This window comes from Muscardinus avellanarius, assembly GCF_963383645.1.
Source record: "Muscardinus avellanarius genome assembly, chromosome: 14".
Classification (NCBI taxonomy): domain Eukaryota; kingdom Metazoa; phylum Chordata; class Mammalia; order Rodentia; family Gliridae; genus Muscardinus; species Muscardinus avellanarius.
The window spans coordinates 5005282-5032266 of NC_137800.1; the positions used below are offsets into that span (position 1 = coordinate 5005282).

The 26985-nt window shown below is 43.6% G+C and overlaps 1 pseudogene across 1 annotated transcript; it reads left to right on the forward strand.

Annotated features, from left to right (window-relative positions):
* Positions 1-127: 127 nt before the first annotated feature.
* On the forward strand, positions 128-20879 carry LOC308273661 (nuclear pore complex protein Nup50-like; annotated as a pseudogene). Its single transcript has 6 exons — positions 128-159; positions 2215-2224; positions 5775-5828; positions 12456-12573; positions 15545-15669; positions 19631-20879. The product of its transcript is annotated as a nuclear pore complex protein Nup50-like (transcript).
* The last annotated feature ends 6106 nt before the right edge of the window (positions 20880-26985 follow it).

The following is a 26985-nucleotide window of genomic DNA, read 5'->3' on the forward strand; positions in this document are numbered from 1 at the left end:
TCAGAGCCTCACGGGACGCGGTGGTCAGCAAGCCGGAGCCCCTACTACCATGGCCATGGGCCGCGCCCCTCTGCTCCCTGCTGCACCGGGCAGCGCTGTCAGCTCGACCTCATAACATGATGGGGACATGGCGGCCAGCGCGCTCCACGCAGCCATTTTGTAACTCCAATTATTATTAGGAGTTTTAAATGTTTTATTTCATTTTTAATTTTGTTGATTGTAAAAAAATCCAATTTTTCTTTGTTTATCGTTATGTTTGAAGATGCTTTGCTTTGTTGCAGCAAAGCACCATGGCTCAAAATATTAATATAACAAGAACTTTGGAAATCAATTTTTCAACAGTTTTAGAGCAGAACAATTGTGCACTCAACAGAAACTCGCATTGTTTCAGAGGCAGGTGTTGCAAAGTCCTTTTAGGTCTCTGCTCATTATGCTGGTTCTGGTTCTACTGCTTTTAAATTTTCAGTTTTGTTGTTGTTATTTACTTTTTACTGCTTTTCTTCCCTTATGGAGAAGCAATCTTCCCCGTGGTTGAGTAGTACATCTCAGTGAATTTGAATTCTGCTGTCTCACTCAGTCACCATCTTCAATGTGCTGTTATGGAGCACTGCTCTGGACCTCTAGAGGACCTGGAGAGCTCAGTGGCCACTGCTGCAGGTCGGGTTCACACAGGAGGAGCTGACTGCTTAAGATTCTGATGAGCTTCCGCTGCTTACTTTGCTTCAAGTCATTGGCTTTTTTGCTGGGCTCTCTGCTTTTCCAGGATGGTGAGGCAGGATGGTGCTGCTGTGGCAGCCACAGCCACTGGAAGTGGGCAGGGCACTTTTCTGATCTCTCTTCTGCTTTCTAGCATTGTTTCCTTTCAATTCTGCCTTTCAATTCTCAGTGCTGTGTTCTCATTAATGCTGTTTTATGATAATAGAGATTGAGCGTCAACACAACTGATATTTGCTGGTTCCCTTGTTTGCCATCTTCCTGGATGTCCCCTACGTGTAGTTTTACATGCACAGTTCTTCTGAAAACATGTCAGCTACTCACAATATTGAAGATCATAGCAATTTATGAAATAATAGTTGCATTCATGGAAAATACAGAATACTCTCTGCTTTATTTTCTCTGGTACACCATACACTGGTAACTAATTTTGAAAAAAGAAACCTAAATATTCATATGACAAGTCCAAAACCTTCAACGACAACATAATTTTAAAAAGAAAATAAGAAAATGACACTAACAACGATTCTCAGAGCTCTTCCATATCATCTTAATAAGCTCCTCTTGCACTTATACTTCCAGGCCTGGCTTCTTTGTTAAATTTGCAGCATAGGTCACACCATAGGAACACTGCTTGATGAACTAATGTAAAAATGTATGATAAGTAAAATATTTTAAAAATCTTAAGAACCAATGAACACAGGCAGAATTTTAAAAGGTAGGTCAAGAAGACACTCTAGGTAGACAGGTGCATCTCCTCAGGGTCAGCCCAGCTCAGGAATACCTCTATGGGATCTACAGTAAGAAATTCTTGAAAAAAATAAGAAATTTCCATCTTTTCCAATGGAAATAAAAATGAAATTGGTATTGTACCCTCCAGAAGAAAGTTACACATCAGGAGAGATGAGAAGCCACTGCAGACTAATGACATACAAGGATATACTTTCATCCCTGCAACTGCCACAAATTTCAGACCAAGACAGGGAGATTTCAGAGGCCACTCTCTAGGGACACAGTGAAACCCAAAGCCTAACATAAGATAGAAGCCAAAGCCACCAGCGTAGGCTTCTATCCCTGTCTCATGGGTTCTCTGAGCCATTGAATAGAAAGAACCCTCTTGTAACTGTATTAGCCAAAACACTGAACCTCATAACCTGGAAAACAAAAGGCCTGGCAAGAGGCACCGAATGCAGGTTTGACTAAAAGACAAATCGAATCCCAGGGGAACAGAGATATCTCCACATAGAACTTGAAGACCATTCAGAACAAATATACAAAGGTTAGATTTAGATCATCCCTCCGGTTGGACACATCCCTTTGCAGGTCCTCTGTGAGTCTACGTCATCCTGCATCTCTATAAATACACTGCAGCGCTGAATCTTCTCTCACTCAGCTTCCTGGGGGAGGTTCATCTCCTGTTCTGAAATTGGACCCAGCCTGCCTGATACCATGAGGACCCACTACATTTTTCTGATAATTTCCTGTCTCCTCTTCTTCCAGGTCTATTCAGGTATGCTCTGGGAATGGGTGGAACACCGGGCCCAGGGATGGTGTTAAGGAGACCTAAAAATGACTACCACGCTTTCTAGAGGGGTCGATTAAAAGAGGGCATTAAATATGGAGGGATGTATAACTGGAAAGTCGCAACAACTGGAAGTTGTCCTCCAGGAAGCAGAGGAATAATTCTAGGAGAGATGCAAGGTTAATCAAGGGAATTTCCCAGCATCTCCCAGCCCCTATCTTTGTCTTAGATATATACACCTTTTTTGTGTGGAAAATATTTTTGCTTCACATGCAGGAAGGCTCCTCACACTGAGAGTCAAGCTTTCTATCCAAAGAGAGGTGCCAGACACCCCCACCAGTGGTCACTGGATGGGCTCCTGAGGTGTCCTTGTGCAGACAAAGGGCTGTTGCCATTCTAGCTCTTGAATGAACATTGTGGCAACTTAAGGCAACCTTTCACCCGCTATGAGAAATCCATCCAAAATTTTCATGCTATGCTTCCCAAAGGAAGTCAAGTCTCAAAAGGCCAGAGTATTCCAGTATCTGTGGAACCAAGCAGAATGTCCCTTACCTGACAGAAGTGGACCATTAAGAAATAGCAGAGGACACACTCTTATCCTTCCTGTCACCTACAGAGATCTTGAGCTTCTCCTGTATTTTTGGAGCATATTTTTTACAGGTGCAAATGAATCTTGGAGCAGAAATTATGACTTGTAGATTCTCTAGAATATATTACTGCACTTATTTCTGGGTGATGACTATCCTAACAAATCAGGATTCCCAATTTATTGCAATTATTCTTCTATTTCTCTACCATTAAAATAGATTTAAAAAAAGCAATTAAAATGCACAGGTTTTCATGGAGACAGTTGAGACCACTTAGAGGAGTAGAGAAAACAATCTCATAATCTTCAACATATTTTTGTCTAAAGAATAGAGAATTTGCTAGCAGGCCAGTATAAAGTGGTATATGCTGATAGACTGCACTCTTGCTTCATTTTTGTGTGAGTCCATTTTTTACTTATTAATTATAAGACAATCTTTCTTATAATCCAAACAGCAGAGTTAATAAGCAGATTAATATGAAAACTTTTTATTTTGTCTAATACATCTAAAAATCATGAGCTCCTCATTTGAAGTACAGAGAACACAGTGCTCCACAGAACTGTGCAGAAGTGCTGTGCTTCCTGATCCTGCACCTTAGGGATGGAGGAAGTGGGGGCAGCATACACACCAGGAGCTCACATGCTCCCGATACAGGATGCCCTCCTCTGTCTTTGATCACACATAACTCTTGTGGACATAACCTATCAGCTAACGGGATTTTCAGCCAGAATTGGACTCTTCAGAAGAGCATAGCTGTGTTTGAGCCTACAAGAGTTCCACATTATGGCAAGGCTATTAAGGCAGAACAAAAATGGCCAGCTATGAAATAAAGGGAGAATGTGACCTAGGCATAAGGTCCTTTATGTGAAAAACTAAGTTTGCTTGAGAACTGATGCTCCCAGAGTATGGGATGATACTGACACTATAACCCAGTTCTCTCAAATCTTTATAGCAGCGTGGCCTAATGGAACTTTCTGTAGTGTTGAGAAAACAGCATCCATGAATTTTCAGTGCCCTAATCGTGCACAACAAGTGAATTTGAGCACTTGTAATAGAGCTAGTGACATTTCAATATCAACAGCCACATCTCACAAGTGACTATTGTATTAAATATGATAGCTCTGCAGTGGAGAGGGGGAGAGAGAGGGAGAGAGAGAAGGAGGAGAAAGGACAGAGAGTGAAGAGAGAGAGGAGAGAGAAGAGAGAGAGAGAGAGAGAGGAATTAAGGGTTTCTGTTTTCAGTTGCTGGGACATACTTAGGTGCTTTTTATTTACTCCAGGCCTTAGACTGAAGACTGACACACCTGAGCACATCCAGAAAAGCAAAAGAGGATTTGGAAAGTCTAGACATAAGGCATTGAGAAAAGTGAAAAAATATGCTTAAAAGTTGAAATAAGCTGGGCAGTGTGGCAAAGGTTTGTAATTTTAGTACTTTGGGGACAGGAGGATCACAGGTTCACAGACAGCCTCAGCTATTTTGTGAGGCCCTCTGCAACTTAGTGAGACCTTGTTTCTATATGAAGAATTAAAAATAGGGCTGGGGGTGTAGCTCAGATGTAAAATTCCACCTGGATTCCATGCACATTACCACAAAAAGGTTGAAATGATTAAAAATGAGGTTACCTTCTCAAATAATAGACTCAGCAGCAAAGAAAGAGCCTCTTAGTGGAGTTTCTGAGAGGACATTGCAATCAGCATGGACACCACCTTACCAGCAGGCAGCCATGTGACTTTAAAATGGGCTGTCTGCTGGGGAGGTGATTATACATTGTACTTGTCCACTCAGGCTACCATAACAGAATACCACACATCAGGGCCTTAACATTAGAAACACACCTCCTCACAGTCCTGGCAGTTGGAGATCAAGTTGGAAAGGGGTTTGTTTCTCCTAGGCCTCTCCTCTTGGTTTGCACATGGTGGATTCTCGCTGGTCATCACTATTCTTTCTTCTTTGTGTGTTTGTGCCTGTTCTCCTCTTGTAAGGACACCAGTCATACCAGACACACCCAGGAGCTTTGTATTTACTCCAGGCTTTGAATCTTAGGATGCCACCTGAGCACACAGAGAACATTGAGCAGGATTAGGAAGGCCAAATCAATAGGAACTGAGAAAAACTAGATAAAGAGTTTTTAAAAAATTAAAATGAGCTGGGCGTGGTGGCTCACGCTTGTAATCCCTGTTCTTGGGAGGTGGAGGCAGGAGGATCATGCTGGTTTGGATCCAAGCTCGCTGGCTTAAGAGACCCTGTTTCCAAATAAAAATATATAAAAATAGGTCTGGGAGTGCAAAAAGCAGAGGAAGATTCCTGAGATGGGACGTCCTGAGAGGATAATTACAGCCAGCATGAATACCATCTTGCCAACAAGCAGGCACATGACTTTAGAATGGGCTGTGTGTTGGGGAGGTGATGGCCTATTGCACTGGTCTGCTCATTACAGAATACCACACTTCAGGCCTTTAAACAGCAGCAGTCCACCTCCTCACAGTCCTGGAGGCTTGTGGTCTAGGTCAGGGTAGAAGCAGGTGTATTTCTCCTTCTGGAGTTTCTTCATTTTAGTTTACAGATGCTGCCTTCTTCTTGGTCCTCACCTGTCTCTCCTTCATGTGTCTGGACCTAAATTATTTTGTAGGGACACCAGTCATACAGAATAAGAGCCCACACTAATGACCTCATTTAACTTTAATTACCTCTAGTAGAAATAACTTGAATTCTCTGCACACATTAATGTCTCTTAGAAGAGGAAAATGCCATCAACTTTTCTTGTCGAGTGATGAAATACATGCCTGTCTAATTTCATGTGTAGCTGCAAAATTCAATTAATGTGCAAATTTTTTGGAAGAGAAAATATTCTTCTGTGCACTGCAGAGTTGTCTGTTTAGCCACACAGTGGTTGTTCAAGTAACTGGGTATAAAATCAAGAGTCTGAAGTGTTTCTGTTCACACCCTACAGGTGCTGGCATTCCTGCAGCTAGAAACATTTACACAAACAAAAAGTGCCATAAACGTAACGGAAGGTGTCACTTTTTGACCTGCCCTCCTGGATTCCATGCCACTAGCCATTGTTCCAAGGCACTGCTCTTTTGCTGTACACCAATCCGCAATAGTTTTGGAAAAAACACCTAGAGGCCATGTGAATGATTTATAGTCATCAAATAATAAAAGAAAACTTTTCTTAAAGCATACCTTCTTTAGGGCTGAATGAGTCTTATATTGCAGTTTGGAAGAGGTGAAGAAACTGTGGGCTGGGTTATCAGGCTTGAAATAAATGATACACCAGGCCCCAAAGCCTTCCTTGTCCATAGGAAGAAGGGCCAAGATGTGAGCAATGTCCTTGCCACTTGGTTTTAGCACCAAAACCACAAGTAGGCAGTGCTGAAAGTCCACAGGGGTAAAGGCACCCAATGAGGCCAGTGAGAGGGATTCAGGGCCTTCTGGGGCCTGACAGAGGCTGACCCCAAATTCCAGTGTCTCTGAATTCTGTGCAGTGAAAGGGCCCATCTGCAGTTAGAGCCAGAGCTGTGACCTCTAGCCTCCTTCATGACCACAAAAGCATTCTCATAAGTCCCATCCTTGAGGACTCATGTGTGGCTTCTGGGATCAGCTCTCTCCTCTGCCTCAGTCTCACAACCAAGCTATATAGCACACACCCTCACCATGACATAGCACATCCCTATGTCAGTGATGCCTCTCCATGGGGTCTGTAGACATGGCTGGCCCAATGAACCTCAAGAACTGAAAACATATATAAATAAGTAAATGTGGCTCATTTCAACTTCATGTTTTTCCCACTATCCTATACCCTTAATGCACACTCCCACACAGAGTGTCCAAGTTTTCTGGCATCATTTAGAAATGTATCCAGCTTTCTTGGCACCTAGCATCTGAACTGTCTCTAGAAATACTTAGACATGAACTATGTCCCCTCTGAGAAGACACCAGCATGGTCTTGAAGAGCTGACTTGAAAGGTACTTGATTCCTTTGATCAGGGAGAATCCAGGGCTTGTTCCTGAACACTTAAGTGCACTGGATTCTCCAAGTTGCTAGGAAATCAATACATTTCTTTTTCCTTCTTTCCAAAATCTTGTCTCAATTATTTTATGTGGCTTTGAGGGCAGGTATCAGCATTCGGCAAAATCTTGAGATATTCAAATTATTATTTTGTTCAATGAACTTAAAATTTTGCCTGTACTTTCATGACCTTAATTCATTTGTACTTGATTTTCTGTCATTTTAATATCTCTTCTATATGTTCCTAATTTTTCTGTTGTAAAATTGATAGCTACTATCATTGATAATGAAAAATCCAAACAAATTAAGTTTGGATCCCATGGGGAGGCAGCACTGACACAGGGATATGCTAAGTCATGGTGAGGGTATGCGCTATGCAGCTTGGTTGTGAGTCTGAGGCTGAGGGGAGAGCTGATCCCAGAAGCTACAAATTAAATAATTTTCCATAATACGTTTGTCTCCTTAATAGTAAGACAAAATAATACAAAACTGTCTCAAAAGGTGTTTGTAAATTATATGAAACATTTGGAAAAATTACCTAATTATCTTTTTTTAATAGTTTTTATTGGTACATTGTAGTCATTCATCTTAATGAGATAAAATATTTGTGGAAATATACATGCACACATCCCCCAGTTAGCCCCTACCCGAATTCCATCCCATTCCTCCCCAACCTTCCTTCCCATGCTTGGCTCCTTCCTTTCCCAGGACTCGCTCTCACAATTTGTTTTTTCTTTAATAGGCCCTCACTTGTTACAGCTTCCTCAAACGCACATCACCAAGCTGTCCAGGGTAACCTTCAACTCATGCTGCAGCCACACTCTCACCTGCCCACTTCTGGAGGGCCCAACCTCTCCCGGCCAAAGGGCCCCCCTACAATGCCCCCTGACAGCAGGAAGTAGTTTAAGGTTCGATCTCCGCCCATTATCACCAAAAGGCTGGGATGATAAGTTGGGTCCCTCCCCCACGTGATCTTTAAGCAGAACTGCGGAAGCCAGAAGTGGAGATGTCGTGAGAACCCAGATGCCTTGAGACTATAAACATCCTGAGACTACAGATGTTGTGAGAATCAGCATGCGTATAAAACATCAGTGCCTCCGATCCACCACGTGACTCAGCCGGCCAATCAGGACTATGCACAACTCTCCACACGTGTGGCCCATCGGTCCCTTTTTCCCAGGCGGCTGACTCTTGGGAGGGTACTAGGGTTAGGGCCTAATAAAACTGCGGGTCTCTGGCCGGGCGTGGTGGTGCATGCTTTTAATCCCCACCCTTGGGAGGCTGAGACAGGAGAATCACACAGGTTCAAAGCCAGCCTCCCCTACTTAGTGAGGCTCTCAGAAACTTAGTGAGACCCTGTTTTCAAATAAAATATAAAATAGGTCTGGAAGTATAGCCTGGAGGTAGAAAGCCTCTGCGTTCCACTCCCAGTACCACCACCAAAAAAAAAAAAAAAAAAAAAAAAAAAACCCAAAAAACTGTAGTCTCTGATAACCCGGTTGGGGTTTTTACCTCCCTCCTAAACCCCCTAATTCTATTTTCAACCTAACAGTGGGTGAATGTACATGCATGTGTGTTAGCACTCTGGGTATGAGTTGTGTGTACATATGTGTGTGTATATGGGTGTGGGTGTGAATGTGCATTTAGGTGTATGGAGATGTACATGTGGGGCTGTGTTGGTGCTCACACTCTAGCACGTATGTCCATGGGTAAGGGCATAGATGGATGGGGGTATGCATCTGTGTGGTTTCCCCATGAGGGTAGAGGAAACCAGAAGTGCCATTTTCCCTCTGGAGAGCCTTCCCTGTTCCTGGCTTCCCTTGGAGAACTGTCAGCATCTGTGTTTTATTTCTGAGGTCTGTGGGATACACACTGCTTAATAACTTCTTTTTTATTCATCTTTTTTTTTTTTTTTTTGGTGGTGGTACTGGAGTTCCCGGAAGCCCTTCTTCCTCCGGGCTACAGTAACAGACTTTTCTTTATTTATTTGGAAACAGGGTCTCTTAAGTCAGTGAGACTGACTACGAAACTTCGCGATCCTCCAGTCTCCACCTCCCAAGCACAAGGATAACAAGCATGTGCCACCACATGATATGGGAGAAGCTGCTCCCATATCATGGATTGTGCCAGTATTGGGAATGGCCTAGGAAGATTTGAGAAAGTTGTGATTATTAATATATTTCAAAAATTGGGTGAGGGGCAAATCTGTGCAAGTATTTGGTTTCTGCCTAAAAGCAGGCAACTATCCCAATGTAAATTAACCTAGCTAAAGGTGATTAAGAAGTCAATAGAGGAGAACTAGGCCTTTCTCTATCTAAAGACAGATCTACATGATAATCTAGGGAGGATGGAGCAGGGTTTGACCTTGCCCTTCATGAAAGGAGACACCTTCCCACACCTGGTAAGGGGAGGTATCTTACAGCGATGTCCACTATGTCAGAATTACATAAACAAGATGGAGGTCATGGGTATAAAAAGTCTGGTCCAAGTGTGATCCCTTTGGTGTAGTCATTCGATTCACCCCTCCATGCCAGTCTGGTATGGGGCTGTATTTCTATTTTCTGTATTTATTTCTTTCTAATAAACTCCTTTAAATCTTCAGCAACTTTCCAAGCTATGCATATTTATTCTTAGCTTAGGACAAGGACCCACGGTTTTTTTGTTATTGGTCGTTTTGAGTTTTGTTGTGGTTTGAGAGTAATTGTGTCCGGACCCTAACAGGGGTCCCCAGGAACAGTTTCCCCATGACCACATTCTTTCAAAACTGTAACATAGATGACAGAAGTCGTCCCACCCTGACTCCTTTAATGTGATAAGAATCTGTTGCCGCTGGTGACAGCTGCTGAAATGCTTAAAGTAGTGATAAAAGCGGTGAGGAAATAAAGCCACAGCAAACCTGGCAATCCAAGATCAGTGAGCTGCCCCGTGGTCAGAGCCGCCCACCCTGATGGACCCTGTGGACAACAAATAAATAAGGAAATGGCGGGTTGATCAGAAGATGAGTAGCCTCCAGTCAACTAGAAGTATCCAATTTCATCTTCTATAAAGAAAAAAATCCATTCCCCCAGGGCAAAAATAATATCATGTATTTTGCCTAAATTTTACCTTATAAAAATTTCAGAAATTAGAGCTGAAATGTAAGAGTATGTTAATCTGCAGAGATCCTAACCAAAAAAATATTTTAGGAAGACATATATGTCTGTACTAGACAGTGAAGAGGAAGTAAAAATAAAAAATAGTAAATTAAGTCAGGCCTGGTGGTGCATGCTTGTAATCCTCATGCTTGGGAGGTAGAGACAGGAGGACAGCGCAGTTTCGTAGTCAGCCTCGCTGGCTTAAGAGACCCTGTTTCCAAATAAATAAAAAAAGGTCTGGGACTTTTAAAAAAAGCCCGGAGGGAGAGGGCTTCCGGGAATCCCAATACCACCACCAAAAGAAAAAGATAAATTAAAAAAGAAGTTATTAAGCAGTGTATGTCCCACAGACCTCAGAACTAAAACACAGATGCTGACAGTTCTCCAAGGGAAGCCAGGAACAGGGCAGGCTCTCCAGAGGGAAAATGGCACTTCTGGTTTCCTCTACCCTCATGGGGAAACCACACAGATGCATACCCCCATCCATACATGCCCTTACCCACAGACATACATGCTAGAGTGTGAGCACCAACACAGCCCCACATCCCCACATGTACATCTCCATACACTTAAATGCACATTCACACCCACAGCCATACACACACACATATATACATACACACAACTCATACCCACAGTGCTCACACACATGCCACACACATGTTAGGTTGAAAATAGAGTTATGGGGTTTAGGAGGGAGGTAAAAACACAAACTGAGTTATCAGAGACCACAGTTTTATTAGGCCCCAACCCCAGTACCCTCCAGAGAGTCAGCCGGCTGGGAGAAAGGGACCGATGGGCCACGTGTGTGGAGAGTTGCGCATAGTACTGATTGGTGACTGAGTCGTGTGGTGGATCGGAGGCACTGATGTTTTATAGGCATGCTGAGTCTCACAACATCTGTTGTCTCAGGATGTTTGTAGTCTCGAGGCACCTGGGGTCTCACGATATCTCCACTTTTGGCTTCCACGGTTCTGCTGAGAGATCACGTGGGGGAGGGACCCAACTTACCTTCCCAGCCATTTGGTGATAATGGGTCGAGATTAAACTTTAAACTACTTCCTGCTGTCAAGGGGCATTGTAGGGGGGCCCTTTGGCCAGGAGAGGTTGGGTCCTTCAGAGTGGGCAGGTGAGAGTGTGGCAGCAGCATGAATTGGAGGTTACCCTGGACAGCTTGGTGATGTGCGTTTGAGGAAACTGTAACAAGTGAGGGCCTATTAAAGAAAAAACAAATTGTGAGAGCGAGTCCTGGGAAAGGAAGGAGCCAAGCATGGGAAGGAAGGTTGGGAGGAATGGGATGGAATTCGGGTAGGGGCTAACTGGGGGATGTGTGCATGTATATTTCCACAAGTCTTTTATCTCATTAAGATGTATGACTGCAAAGCACCAAAAAAAAAACCTATTAAAAAAGATAAGTAGGTAATTTTTCCAAATGTTTTATATAATTTACAAACATCTTTTGAGATAGTTTTGTATTACTTTGTCTTACTATTAAGGAGACAAACGTATTATGGAAAATTATTTAATTTGTAGCTTCTGGGATCAGCTCTCCCCTCAGCCTCAGACTCACAACCAAGCTGCATAGCGCATACCCTCACCATGACTTAGCACATCCCTATGGCAGTGCTGCCTCCCCATGGGATCCAAACTTAATTTGTTTGGATTTTTCATTATCAATGATAGTAGCTATCAATTTTACAATAGAAAAATTAGGAACATATAGAAGAGATATTAAAATGACAGAAAATCAAGTACAAATGAATCAAGGTCATGTAAGTACAGGCAGAACTTTAAGTTCATTGAACAAAATAGCAATTTGAATATCTCAAGGTGTTGTTGAATGCTGGTACCTGCCCTCAAAGCCACATAAAATAATTGTGACAAGATTTTGGAAAGAAGGAAAAGGAAATGTATTGATTTCCTAGCAACTTGGAGAGTCCAGTGCACTTAAGTGTTCAGGAACAAGCCCTGGATTCTCCCTGAACAAGGAATCAAGTTCCTTTCAAGTCAGCTCTTCAAGGCCATGCTGGTGTCTTCTCAGAAGGGACACAGTTCATGTCTAAGTATTTCTTGAGTCAGTTCAGATGCTAGGTGCCAAGAAAGTTGGATAAATTTCTAAATGATGCCAGCAAACTTGGAAACTCTGTGTGGGAGTGTGCATTCAGGGTATAGGATAGTGGGAAAAACATGAAGTTCAATTGAGCCACATTTACTTATTTATGTATGTTTTCAGTTCTTGAGGTTCATTGGGCCAGCCATGTCTGCAGACCCCATGGGGAGGCAAAACTGACATAGGGATGTGCTATGTCATGGTGAGGGTGTGCGCTATGCAGCTTGGTTGTGTGACTGAGGCAGAGGAGAGAGCTAATCCCAGAAGCCACACATGAGTCCTCCAGGATGCGACTTACAGGGATGCTTTTGTGGTGAGGAAGGAGGCTAGAGGCCACAGCACTGGCTCTAGCTGCTGATGGGCCCTTTCACTGAACAGATTTCCGACACCCTGGAATTTGGGGTCAGCCTCTGTCAGGACCCAGAAGGCCCTGAATCCCTCTCCACTGGCCTCAATGGGTGCCTTTACCCCTGTGGACCTTCAGCATTGCCTACTCGTGAGTCTAGTGCTAAAACCAAGTGGCAAGGACATTCCTCATGTCTTGGTCCTCCTTCCTGTGGACAAGGAAGGCTTTGGGGCCTGGTGCATCATTTATTCCAAGCCTGATAACCCAGCCCACATTTTTTTCACCTCTTCCAAACTGCAATATAAGACTCATTCATCCATAAGGAAGGTATGCTTTAAGGAAAGTTTTCTTTTATTATTTGATGACTATAAATCATTCACATGGCCTCTAGGTGTTTTTTCCAAAAATATTGCGGATTGGTGTACAGCAAAAGAGCGATGCCTTGGAACAATAGCTAGTGGCATGGAATCCAGGAGGGCAGGTCAAAAAGTGACACCTTCCATTATGTTTATGGCACTTATAGTTTCTGTGAACTTTTCTAGCTTCAGCAAGGCCAGCACCTGTAGGGTGTGAACAGAAACACTTCAGACTCTTGGATTTTATACCCAGTTACTTGAACAACCACTGCGTGGCTGAACAGACAACTCTGCAGTGCACAGGAGAATATTTTCTCTTCCAAAAAATTTGCACATTAATTGAATTTTGCAGCTACACATGAATTTTGCAGCTACATTAGACAGGCATGTATTTTATCACTCATCAAGAAAAGTTGATTGGATTTTCCTCCTCTCAGAGACATGAATATGTGCAGAATATTCAAGTTATTTCTCCAAGAGGTGATTAAAGGTAAATGAAGTCATTAGTGTGGGCCCTTATTCTGTATGACTGGTGTCCTTACAAAACAAGTTTAGGTCCAGACACACGAAGGAGAGACAGGTGAGGATAAAGAAGAAGGCAGCATCTGCAAACTAAAATGAAGAAAATCCAGAAGGAGAAATACACCTGCTGCTACCCTGACCTAGACCACCAGCCTTCAAGGCTGTGAGGAGGTGGACTGCTGCTGTTTAAGACCCTGAAGTGTGGTATTCTGTAATGAGCAGACCAGTGCAATAGGCCATCACCTCCCCAGCACACAGCCCATTCTAAAGTCATGTGCTTGCTCGCTGGCAAGATGGTATTCATGTTGGTTGTAAGTATCCTCTCAGGACGTTCCATCTCAGGAATCGTCCTCTGCTTTTTGCAGTCACGTCTAATCATTATGGCATAGGGTAACACCATTCTTAGTCAAATTTAAATTTTTTAAAATTTTTTGTGCGATACTGGGGTACCTGGAAGCCCTTCTACCTCAGGGCTACACTCCCAGACTTATTTTTATATTTTTTTTATTTGGAAACAGAATCTCTTAAGCCAGCGAGTGTGACTCAGAACCAGTTTGATCCTGCTGTCTCCGCCTCCCAAGAGCGGGGATTACAAGTGTGCGCCACCATGCCCGGCTCATTTAATTTTTTTTAAAACTCTTTATCTAGGTTTTTTCAGTGCCTAATGACTGGGCCTTCCTAATCCTGCCCAATGTTCTCTGTGTGCTCAGGTGGCATCCTAAGATTCAAGGCCTAGAGTAAATTCAAGTCTCCTGGGTGAGTCTAGTATGACTGGTGCCTTACTAGAGGAGAACAGGCACAAACACACAAAGAAGAAAGATAAGTGATGACCAGTGAGAATCCACCATGTGCAAACCAAGAGGAGAAGCCTCAGGAGAAACAAACCCCTTTCCAACTTGATCTCCAACTGCCAGGACTGTGAGGAGGTGTGTTTCTAATGCTAAGACCCTGATGTGTGGTATTCTGTTATGGTAGCCTGAGTGGACAAGTACAGTGTATAATCACCTCCCCAGCAGACAGCCCATTTTAAAGTCACTTGGCTGCTTGCTGCTAAGATGGTGTTCATGCTGATTGCAACTGTCCTCTCAGAAGCTCCACTAAGAGGCTCTTTCTTTGCTGCTGAGTCTATTATTTGAGAAGGTAACCTCATTTTTAATTATTTCAACTTTTTTGTGGTACTCTGGATGGAATCCAGGTGGAATTTTACTTCTGAGCTATACCCCCAGCCCTATTTTTAATTCTTCATATAGAAACAAGGTCTCACTAAGTTGCAGAGGGCCTCACAAAATAGCTGAGGCTGTTTGTGAACCTGTGATCCTCCTGTCCCCCAAGTACTAAAATTACAAACCTTTGCCACACTGCCCAGCTTATTTCAACTTTTAAGCATATTTTTTCACTTTTCTCAATGCCTTATGTCTAGACTTTCCAAATCCTCTTTTGCTTCTCTGGATGTGCTCAGGTGTGTCAGTCTTCATAAAGTCTAAGGCCTGGAGTAAATAAAAAGCACCTAAGTATGTCCCAGCAACTGAAAACAGAAAGCCTTAATTTCTCTCTCTCTCTTTCTCTCTCTCTCTCTCTCTCTCTCTCTCTCTCTCTCTCTCTCTCTCTCTCTCTCTGTCTCTCTCTCTCTCTCCTCTCTCCTCTCTCTCTTCACTCTCTGTCCTTTCTCCTCCTTCTCTCTCTCCCTCTCTCTCCCCCTCTCCACTGCAGAGCTATCATATTTAATACAATAGTCACTTGTGAGATGTGGCTGTTGATATTGAAATGTCACTAGCTCCATTACAAGTGCTCAAATTCACTTGTTGTGCATGATTAGGGCATTGAACATTCATGGAAACTGTTTTCTCAACATTACAGAAACTTCCAATAGGCCATGCTGCTATAGAGGTCAGAGAGAACTGGGTTATATTGTCAGTATCATCCCATACTCAGGGAAGCATAAGTTCTCAAGCAAACTTAGTTTTTCACATAAAGACTAACTCCTTATGTCTAGGTCACATTCTTCCTTTATATCATAGATGGCCATTTTTGTTCTGTCTTAATACCCTCGCCTTAATGTGGAACTCTTGTAGGCTCAAACACAGCTATGCTCTTCGGAAGTGTCCAATTCTGACTGAAGATCCTGTTGGCTGATAGGTTATGTACACAAGAGTATGTGAGATTAAAGACACAGGAGGGCATCCTGTCAGGGGAGCACCTGAGCTCCTGGTGTATGCGCTGCACCCACTTCCTTTATCCCTAAGGTGCAGGATCGGGAAGCACAGCACTTCTGCACAGCTCTGTGGAGCACTGTGTTCTCTGTACTTCAAATGACGAGCTCATGATTTTTAGGTATATTAGACAAAATCAAACCTTCACGTTAATCTTCGTATAAATTCTGTTGTTTGGGTTATAAGAAAAAAGTCTTCTAATTACTAAGTAAAAAAAAACTGACTACCCCCAAATGAAGTGAGAGTGCAATCTATCAGCATATACTACTCTTTACTGGACTGTTAGCAAATTCTCTATTCTTTAGACAAAAATATGTTGAAGATTATAAGATTGATTTCTCTACCTCTCTAAGTGGTCTCAACTGTCTCCATGAAAACCTGTGCATTTTGATTGCTTTTTGTATCTATTTTAATGATAGAAAAATAGAAGAATAATTGGAATAAATTGGGAATCCTGATTTGTTAGGATAGTCATCACCCAGAAATAAGTGCAATACTATCTTCTAGAGAATTTACAAGTCATACTTTCTGCTCCAAAATTCATTTGCAGATGTAAAAAATATGTTCCAAAAATACAGGAGAAGCTCAAGATCTCTGTGGGTGACAGGCAGGATAAGAATGTGTCCTCTGCTATTTCTTAATTGTCCACTTCTGTCAGGTAAGGGACATTCTGATTTGTTCCAGAGACACTGGAATCCTCTGGCCTTTTGAGACTTTACTTCCTTTGGGAAGCATAGCATGAAAATTTTGGATGGATTTCTCATAGGGGGTGAAAGGTGGCCTAAAATTGCCCCGATGTTCATTCAGGAGTTAGAATCGAGACAGCCCCTTGCCTGCAGAAGGGAACCTCAGGAGCCCATCCATTGACCGTGGTGGAGGTGGCTGGCACCTCTCTTTGGATAGAAAGCTTGACTCTCAGTGTGAGGAGCCTTCCTGCATGTGAAGCAAAAATATTTTCCACGCAAAAAAAGGTGTATATATCTAAGACAAAGATAGGGGCTGGGAGATGCTGGGAAATTCCCTTGATTAACCTTGCATCTCTCCTAGAATTATTCCTCTGCTTCCTGGAGGACAACTTCCAGTTGTTGCGACTTTCCAGTTATACATCCCTCCATATTTAATGCCCTCTTTTAATCGACCCCTCTAGAAAGCGTGGTAGTCATTTTTAGGTCTCCTTAACACCATCCCTGGGCCCGGTGTTCCACCCATTCCCAGAGCATACCTGAATAGACCTGGAAGAAGAGGAGACAGGAAATTATCAGAAAAATGTAGTGGGTCCTCATGGTATCAGGCAGGCTGGGTCCAATTTCAGAACAGGAGATGAACCTCCCCCAGGAAGCTGAGTGAGAGAAGATTCAGCGCTGCAGTGTATTTATAGAGACGCAGGATGACGTAGACTCACAGAGGACCTGCAAAGGGATGTGTCCAACCGGAGGGATGATCTAAATCTAACCTTTGTATATTTGTTCTGAATGGTCTTCAAGTTCTATGTGGAGATATCTCTGTTCCCCTGGGATTCGATTTGTCTTTTAGTCAAACCTGCATTCGGTGCCTCTTGCCAGGCCTTTTGTTTTCCAGGTTATGAGGTTCAGTGTTTTGGCTAATACAGTTACAAGAGGGTTCTTTCTATTCAATGGCTCAGAGAACCCATGAGACAGGGATAGAAGCCTACGCTGGTGGCTTTGGCTTCTATCTTATGTTAGGCTTTGGGTTTCACTGTGTCCCTAGAGAGTGGCCTCTGAAATCTCCCTGTCTTGGTCTGAAATTTGTGGCAGTTGCAGGGATGAAAGTATATCCTTGTATGTCATTAGTCTGCAGTGGCTTCTCATCTTTTTTAATTTATCTTTTTCTTTTGGTGGTGGTATTGGGATTCCCGGAAGCCCTCTCCCTCCGGGCTTTTTTTAAAAGTCCCAGACCTTTTTTTATTTATTTGGAAACAGGGTCTCTTAAGCCAGCGAGGCTGACTACGAAACTGCGCTGTCCTCCTGTCTCTACCTCCCAAGCATGAGGATTACAAGCATGCACCACCAGGCCTGACTTAATTTATTATTTTTTATTTTTACTTCCTCTTCACTGTCTAGTACAGACATATATGTCTTCCTAAAATATTTTTTTGGTTAGGATCTCTGCAGATTAACATACTCTTACATTTCAGCTCTAATTTCTGAAATTTTTATAAGGTAAAATTTAGGCAAAATACATGATATTATTTTTGCCTTTTGTTTTCCAGGTTATGAGGTTCAGTGTTTTGGCTAATACAGTTACAAGAGGGTTCTTTCTATTCAATGGCTCAGAGAACCCATGAGACAGGGATAGAAGCCTACACTAGTGGCTTTGGCTTCAGCCTTATATTAGGCTTTGGGTTTCACGGTGTCCCTAGAGAGTGGCCTGTGAAATCTCCCTTTCTTGGTCTGAAAGCTGTGGCACTTGCAGGGATGTAAATATGTCCTTGTATATCTTTAGTCTGCAGTGGCTTCTCATCTCCTGATGTGTAACTTTCTTCAGGAGGGTACAATACCAATTTCATTTTTTTCCATTTGAAAGGTGGAAATGTCTTATGTTTTAAGAATTTTCTACCATGGATCCCATAGTGGTATTCCTGAGCTGGGCTGACCCTGAGGAGCTGCACCTGTCTACTTAGAGTGTCTTCTTGGCCCACCTTTTAAAATTCTGCCTGTGTTCATTGTTTAAGATTTTCAAAATATTTTACTTATCATACATTTTTATATTAGTTCATCAAGCAGTGTTCCTATGGTGTGACCTATGCTGCAAATTTAACAAAGAAGCCAGGCCTGGAAGTATAAGTACAAGAGGAGCTTATTAAGATGACATGGAAGAGCTCTGAAAATCATTGCTAGTGTCATTTTCTTATTTTCTTTCTAAAATTATGTTGTCTTTGAAGGTTTTGGACTTATCATATGAATATTTAGGTTTCTTTTTTCAAAATTAGTTTTCAGTGTATGGTGTACCAGAGAAAATAAAGCAGAGAGTATTCTGTATTTTCCATGACTGCAACTATTATTTCATAAATTGCTATGATCTTCAATATTGTGAGTAGCTGACATGTTTTCAGAAGAACTGTGCATGTAAAACTACATGTAGGGGACTTCCAGGAAGATGGCAACAAGGGAACCAGCAAATATCAGTTGTGTTGACGCTCAATCTCTATTATCATAAAACAGCATTAATGAGAACACAGCACTGAGAATTGAAAGGCAGAATTGAAAGGAAACAATGCTAGAAAGCAGAAGAGAGATCAGAAAAGTGCCCTGCCCACTTCCAGTGGCTGTGGCTGCCACAGCAGCACCATCCTGCCTCACCATCCTGGAAAAGCAGAGAGCCCAGCAAAAAAGCCAATGACTTGAAGCAAAGTAAGCAGCGGAAGCTCATCAGAATCTTAAGCAGTCAGCTCCTCCTGTGTGAACCCGACCTGCAGCAGTGGCCACTGAGCTCTCCAGGTCCTCTAGAGGTCCAGAGCAGTGCTCCATAACAGCACATTGAAGATGGTGACTGAGTGAGACAGCAGAATTCAAATTCACTGAGATGTACTACTCAACCACGGGGAAGACTGCTTCTTCATAAGGGAAGAAAAGCAGTAAAAAGTAAATAACAACAACAAAACTGAAAATTTTAAAGCAGTAGAACCAGAACCAGCATAATGAGCAGAGACCTAAAAGGACTTTGCAACACCTGCCTCTGAAACAATGCGAGTTTCTGTTGAGTGCACAATTGTTCTGCTCTAAAACTGTTGAAAAGTTGATTTCCAAAGTTCTTGTTATATTAATATTTTGAGCCATGGTGCTTTGCTGCAACAAAGCAAAGCATCTTCAAACATAACGATAAACAAAGAAAAATTGGATTTTTTTTACAATCAACAAAATTAAAAATGAAATAAAACATTTAAAACTCCTAATAATAATTGGAGTTACAAAATGGCTGCGTGGAGCGCGCTGGCCGCTGTGTCCCCAGCGTTATGAGGCCGAGCTGACAGCGCTGCCTGGTGCAGCAGGGAGCAGAGGGGCGCGCCCCAGGGCCATGGTGGTAGGGGCTCCAGCTTGCGAGGCTCTGAGATCCTCCAGGGCCCTGTGAGCCGCAGCACCCTCGACTCAGTGAGCACAGGGGAGGTTCAACAAAATGGCCAAATGAATTGCGGAGAAGGAAGTGACAGACAGAAACTGGGATCAAGAAGATGAGGCTGAAGAGGTGGGGACATTCCGAGTGGCCAGCGAGGAGGTCTTCAAGAACAGAGCAATAAAGAAAGCAAAGCGCAGAAGTGTTGGCTTTGAATCTGATAGCGGAGGAGCCTTTAAGGCTTTTAAAGGCCTGGTGGTGCTTTCTGGATTTGGTGGTGCCCCGGGAAAGCCTGTGGAAGGACTGTCAAATGGCGCCCCTCCCTTCGCCAGCGCAAAGGCAGCAGCAGCGCCCACGGCAGCGCCCACGGCAGCCTTCGGTTCTTTGGCGGCAAATGGCCCTACTGCCTTGGTCATGAAGAAGCTTTCAGCTGCCAAAACCAAGGGCAGCGGTCAGCAGCCCTCCCCCAGCCCGTCTTCCAGGGGCGCCTGCGCGGGGAGCGCCTACCAGGAGCAGCTGGCTGCCTTGAACTGCTGGGTTCGGGACTGGGTCGTGAAGCAGTGAACACCAAGCCCCTGTGCGACCTGACGCCCATCTTTAAGGACGATGAGAAGTACTTGGCCTCCATCCAGCAGCAGCGGGAGGCCGGCGGCATAGTGGTTCTGAAAGCGCAACCAGCAGCTGTCAGTGGAAGCACAGCCCCCTCCCTGTTTGGTTCAGCAAAGCTCCCCCAGGAGGCAACACTCTCCTTTCATGGCTGCACAGCTGAGGGCACATCCGAGAAGAAGGAGGAGGGCGTTTCTGAAAAGACAGACCCAGCACAAGGAGCCGCGAGCGCCTCGCTTCGTTTTGGCAAGAAGATCGACAGCTCTGTCTTGAGCTCAGCAAGCTCTGCTGCTCTGACTGGATTTTCCTTTTCGCCTTTAAACTCCACCTTATTTGGCAAAGGTGCTGCCCAGAGTAAACCCAGAGCTTCACCATTTTCTGCTGAAACCGATAATGAAGCAGAAGGTGGTAATAATGAATGCCAAGGTGGGGAGGAAGAAGAGAACGACGAGACCCCCAAGGTGGTGATCACTGAGGTGAAAGAGGATGCTTTCTCCTCCAAAAAGTGTAAACTATTTTACAAGAAAGACAGTGAATTTAAAGAGAAGGGAGAGGGCACCCTGCATTTAAAGCCCACAGCTAACCAGAAGACCCAGCTCTTGGTGCGCGCTGATACCAATTGAGGCAACAAACTATTGACCGCTCTGATTCCACCCAATATACGTGTACTCGAACAGGGCCCAGGCGCTGAGGCCCCGCTGCGGTCGGCTGCTCTGTGAGCCTGGCGCCCTCGCCAGATGAACCGTGCGCTGCGCTGTGATGGACACCCTCGCCTTCGCGGTGTTGTACACAGATGCCAGGGGAGCGTGCGCGTCCTGTTCACCTTCCGTAGTCCTGTTTGCTGTCGGCCATCTTTAGCCCTATGGGCGCCTCCCGGAATCTAGGGACTGCCTCCCACTTTACAAGGGTTGACGGCTGGTGAGCTGCAGGTTCTGTACACCTAGTTTTGTGGTTTTTGCCCAGGAGGTGCTGGTGTTTGTCTCCCCCAAAGACAAGATAGAAGGGTTTGCTAGGAATGGGTTTTGAAGCACAGATTTGGGATAAGACATAGGTAGGTCAGAGTGGAGCCACGCTGAAGTGCATAGGAGTTTGCTTACATGTGAGTGAATTTGCTAGGAAACAGGGAATTAAAGTAGTGGGAGAGAAAAATGTGTGGAAAGTTTGCCTTTAACCTTAGATGGCAGTATATTACAGATTTGCTATCTGAAATGCCTGTTTATTTTTTAAGATGCTCAAAGTGTCCCTTTGGTAGGAGCCACGGCTCCGAGTGGACACGAGTGTCCGTGTGTCTCTGCACAGCGCTGGGCAGCGCTCGCACGCATGGAGGCTCGCTCAGCACGAGAGTTGCACGCGAGACGCAGTGTCTCCGTTCCCGCTCGCCTCCCCCAGCCTCCCAGCGCAGGGCCCCATCATCATGTTGAGAGTCAGTGCCGGGACCACGCGTGTGCTCTGATCTTCAGTAGTAATGTGTTTTGATTAGGAAACAGGAGGCAGAGGTCACTGGACGGTGCATTTGCGTTCTGCACCGCAGTCTTGAGGCGAGCCTCGCCATGAGACCCTGCTGCTCAAGCTCTTGAGGAGAGGCCACCGGCCCGCTGATCATGGGGTTCTCAGGCTGCTGAGAACCAGGCCGTCCTCAGACTCAGCGGGAGCATCCGACCGAGTGTGACTTGGAAACAGCCGAGAGGGCATGTGGCACACCCGGCTGCAGTGTTCAGCCGAGGGAGGAAGTGGGGGTCAGTTTTGTGTTTACTTTTAGAACTGAGAACGCCCCTGGGTTTTTGTTGCGGATGATTTATAGGAAGCACGCAGTTGATATTGTTAGGATAATACTGGCCCTGTCCTATTCACGTCTGGTTGATCCTGCTTTTTTAAATGAAGAGGAAATAAGGTGAACACATTTCAGGATGTGCAGCCCAGCTGCGCTGCCCCACAGCACCGACCGTCCTAGACGCCCAGGATATTTAGGAGCACCATTGTGTCATGGTGCGATGGCGCGGTACTGTTAGCATCTGCATGTGTAGTGATGTTTACAAGAAATGGCCTGACATCACTTGCCTTTTAACCCTCTCAAAACCGAGTTCATTTTTAAATTAGTAGACGTGTATGGCTTTTTTTCCCTTAATATTCCCAGCAGATTTTTTGCTAAGACTATCACTGTTACGTTCAAAATTACAGGGAAAAAAAGTGATATGTGTACCACATCTCAAAATGTGATATTTTCCTCAAGATCTTTTATGCTTTAGGAACTTTGGGGCTCCATTTTATGTATTCATTAAAAGAACCTGCATCTACGTGGGTTTTATGATGAAATCTGACACCTTGTATGTTACTTGGAGGCCCCTGGAGGGCTTACCTATTTTTTTTTCTCCACTGTTAATAGCTTGTTTTGACTCATGGATAATTTAGTTTGTTTTTAACAAAACATTAGAAATTAGATTTTAGAATCTTTAATGTGGTCTGAAGTTTTTCAATTTTAGGTTGAAAACTCATAAGTAGTATTTTATATATACTAAGTCTGAATTGAGTTGTATGTTTTTTTTTCTTTAATTGAAATTCAAATTATATCCTGACAAAAAAAAAAAAAAAACCCAAACCTCCTAATACGCTGGGCATGGTGGATGCATGCTTGTAATCCCAGCATTCTGGAGGCTGAGACTGGAGGATCACAGTTCGCAGACAGCCTCAGCTACTTAGTGAGTCCAGCTGCAACTTAATGAGACCCTGTTTCAAAATAAAGAATAAAAAAGATAGGACAGGGGTGTAGCTCAGAGGGCTAATGCCCCTGGATTCTATCCTGAGACCTGCAAAAAAAATTAATAATAATAATACATCCTTATAAAATCTACTCTTTACCCATTCTCTCCAGAATATTATCAAACTTTGGTTGGCACATAAACATTCTTTTCACAATTGCACTCCCTGGGTATGTTCTGCACTACTGTGAATATCATTACTGTCCCTATCTACAGTGTTTACCTGTGGCTTCATCTCCTCCATCAACTTCTATCCACAGTGTGATTGTGAACCCAGCCAAACAAACTTAGTGCAGCAGGAATCCTCCCATCACTCCCTGGGAAACTAAAGAGAGATTTCCCCATCTAGGGATTAATCAGGAGAAAAGAAGGACTTTAGATAATAAAGAATTATATGCAGAGTGAAAGAGAGAATAATGAAGACTTTCTTCATTTTAAAGAGGGTGTCTTTTATAAAAGGTACAAAAAGCCAGGTGTGGTGGTGCACACCTATAATCTTAGTACCTGGGAGGCTGAGACAGAAGGATCACACATTTGAGGTCAGCCTCAGCAGATTACTAAGGCCCTCAGAAACCTAGTGAGACCCTGTTTCAAATAAATAAAAAGGGCTGGGGTGTAGCTATAAAGAACAATGCCCTGGGTTAATTTCTCTGACCCTCTTAAGGACCTCTATGGCTTTAAAAACTATGTATTGAGGATGCTTTGAAGCCAGTCTACAGATGGGGGAACAGAGGCATAACTGGAGTAAATGAGGCAACCCTGTAAAATAAAGCAATAACTTAGAGAAAAGTGCAGAATGAAGTTGTAGGATTTCCAAGCTGTGGTTTCTGCCCTATGACTCATTAGCAGAAGATAAAGCACCTCTGAAATATGCGACATTGAAATTAAAGACATGTTAGAGCACAAAGTCTGCTTAGTCCAGAGGAATAAGGACCAGGGCTTGACCAATGTCCCTCACATATGATTTTTTCCATGGATCCCAAATTAAGCAAGCACAGGGTCAATATGTGATCAATTACACTAACAGAGTTCAGAGGATACAGATACAGAGCCCTCCAGGGCCTGGAAGATGCTGACTCCAAATTTCAGGGTCTGGGAAGCCTGCTCAGGGACATCCGTGGTGATCTGCAGAGCCAAGACTATAGCCAATTCTGTCTGGGCTTAGAACAGGGGATTAGTTAACTTTAGCAAGGAAAACCCACAACAACACCATAAAATCATCCTCTTAAGTGCCATTCTCATGTACTCATGTCTGGGTCCTGAGATCTGCTCTCTTCACTCTGCCTCGATTATACAAACAACATGCATAGGACAAACCTCTCCAAGATTCAGCACAACTGAATTTTAGTGGTGCCTCACCCTGGGCCTGCCAACATCCCTCGAGAACAGTAATTACCTTCTATCCTCCAATAAACTTAAACCCTCCTAAGCATGAACATGTTTGGGTTGTCACCTTAACCTGCAGCAGGAATTTTCTGTTTCACAATTATGAACACACAGTTTTTTCTTTGCACTTCAGTAATGTCATTCCTATGACAATAGCCTTTGCCCCAGCACCTAGGAGTAATCTTCCTTGCAAGGCCCGCCTCAGTAAGGGACATACTGAGAGAGGTTCAGCCTGTCTCCTATGGAGGGCACTGACAGGAACCAGACATTCTCAGTGACCAGACATGAGAGCATTCAGTGACATGCATCCAAGCTCTTTAACTTTAAAAGAGAAAATAATCCACACATTCTCTTCTGGTATGAAATCTTGGCTGGCAGAATCAGAATACACGTGAATTTGGGCCATGTTTCTTCATAATTTGCTTGAGCCTTCAGGTCCTGTTCAGACCCCACCAGGTACCTACTGCTTGCAGTGTAGATGGAGAGCTCTTGGCATGCCCAGCTTTTTGGTCTTGTGGCTAGTCAGTGATGGATATCTCAGGCCACATGATAACATAGATGCCCCTGGTCAAGAGATGATAATGAAAAGTATGATTTTTCAGTAGTATACAGGGGTTCTTCATCAATGAAATCAACTGTCCCTCCACTCAAGAGAAGGTGACTCTGTAAACTAGCTTAAATCTGGTAATTAACAAAGAACCCATAACTCTGTTTTTATGATTCGAGAAGAAATTTAATCACTTAATTTTTAAAATTTTCTGCTTAATTAAGAGTTTAGCTAACATACCAAAAACAAACACAACATACAAACACCAACAAAAAGAGTGTCCAGCTCCTTGTGTGGCCAGGCTGTATATTCACTCTCTTGAAGCAAACATAGGAATTCCTGGGAATACAAGTCTAAATGGAAAAAATTAAGTTGCATTGCACTCTCAAGGAGACAACTCTACATAGAAAGTGACCTCAGACTGAAGACAAACATTGATACCTAAAACTGGCTCAGATTTCATACCAGGATAGGGCTAGTTCTGAGGCAAACATGTGGGGACCCAGTAAAACTGAAAGACCAATACCAGCTTGGAGCCATGGCCACCAGCTTGGGCCACTGCCCCTCTATCATCAGATCTCTGAGACATTGAATAGGAGGAATCCTCCTGTGAGTACCTTGAGAAGAACACTCAGAACCTTTAAACCTAGAAGAACAAGCCAGTAAAATGTACCTCCTATGGGTTTCCAGAGTCAAAGCCAAACCCAGGCCAGTGGAGCAAAGCAATATGCTGACAGGACTTGGGGAGTTTTCAGGCAAACACCCCAGAGTTAGATTTATTCTATCACTCCTGTGGGCCACACCTCCTCACTGCTCCTCTGTGAGGCTGTCATCATGCATCCTATAAATACACCTGCACTTTGGCTTTGGGCTCTGTTGCTTCAGATTCCTGGGGAGTGTCTGGTTCTGCTGTTCAATGAGTCCCAGCCTGCTGGACACCATGAGGACTCAGTGCTTTCTGGTGCTTGTTTTCTGTCTCTTTTTTCCTAAGTCATCTTAGGTATGCTCTGAGAATTAGTAGAACACCTTGCCAAGGGCTGGGGACAGTGTGGCTAATGAGACCTAACTTACATTCCCATTATTTCTTCAAGGGAAGGGAATGGACTGTATACAGAGTTGAGGAAGTGCAGTTGGCAGGTTTCAGGGTACAGAATTTTCCCATTGAGCACCAGAGAAATCATTCTGACAGGGACACAGGACTTTTCAGGTGTGTTTCCTAGCATCCTCCTTTTCCCCCTCTTTGTCCTGGGAATCTGGCATGTCTTGTGTTTAAGGGATTTCTGCTTGACTTGTAGCAAGTCCCTCACATTTGAATCCAGCTCTCCATCCAAAGAGAGGTGACAGCCACCCCCAGGCCAGGTTACTGGGTGAGTCTCCAAGGTGCCCTTCTCTATTCAAGAGGCCATACACACTACTGTCAGGCCTGCACATCCAGTGCTGTGATTCTAATCTCCTGCATGTACATTGTGACAACTAGATGCAGCCCTCCACACTCTATGAGAAATCCACCCACATTCCCAATGTTCAGTCTTCTAATGGAAGGACATTCTCACAAGTCCTAAGGATTCCAATGTCTCTGGGAAAAACCAAAATGTCCCTGACCTAACAGAAAGGGAGCATTCAGAAGAAACGTACAACACACTCTTATTCTGCCTCAGTCACCCAGAGTGACCTTGAACTTGTCATACATTTCTAAGACATATTTTCTCACCTGAAAATGAATTTTACAGTAAAAACACAGCCTATAAGTTCCCTGAAAAAAAACCTATTGAATTTATTTCTGGGATACTTTATCCTATAGGGAAGCCTAATAATTTCCAGTTATGCATCCTTTTTTTCTATCTGAAAAGCAGGTTCAAAATCAATCTAAAGGCACAGTTTTTCTTGGAGACTCTAGGAATACAAGGAGAGGTAGAGAAACCAGTTTCATAATTTTCATAATTTTCCGCCTGTCCATTGCAGAAGAGAGTGTTCTATAGAAGACAATATCTGCTGCTGGGGCAAATGCTATGTTCACAGGGATGACAATATTGAAATGCTAAGAAAAATTATTTTTATCCTTAATTTCAGACTGGGAATTTATAGCTGCAAGTTAAAACGACAAGAAT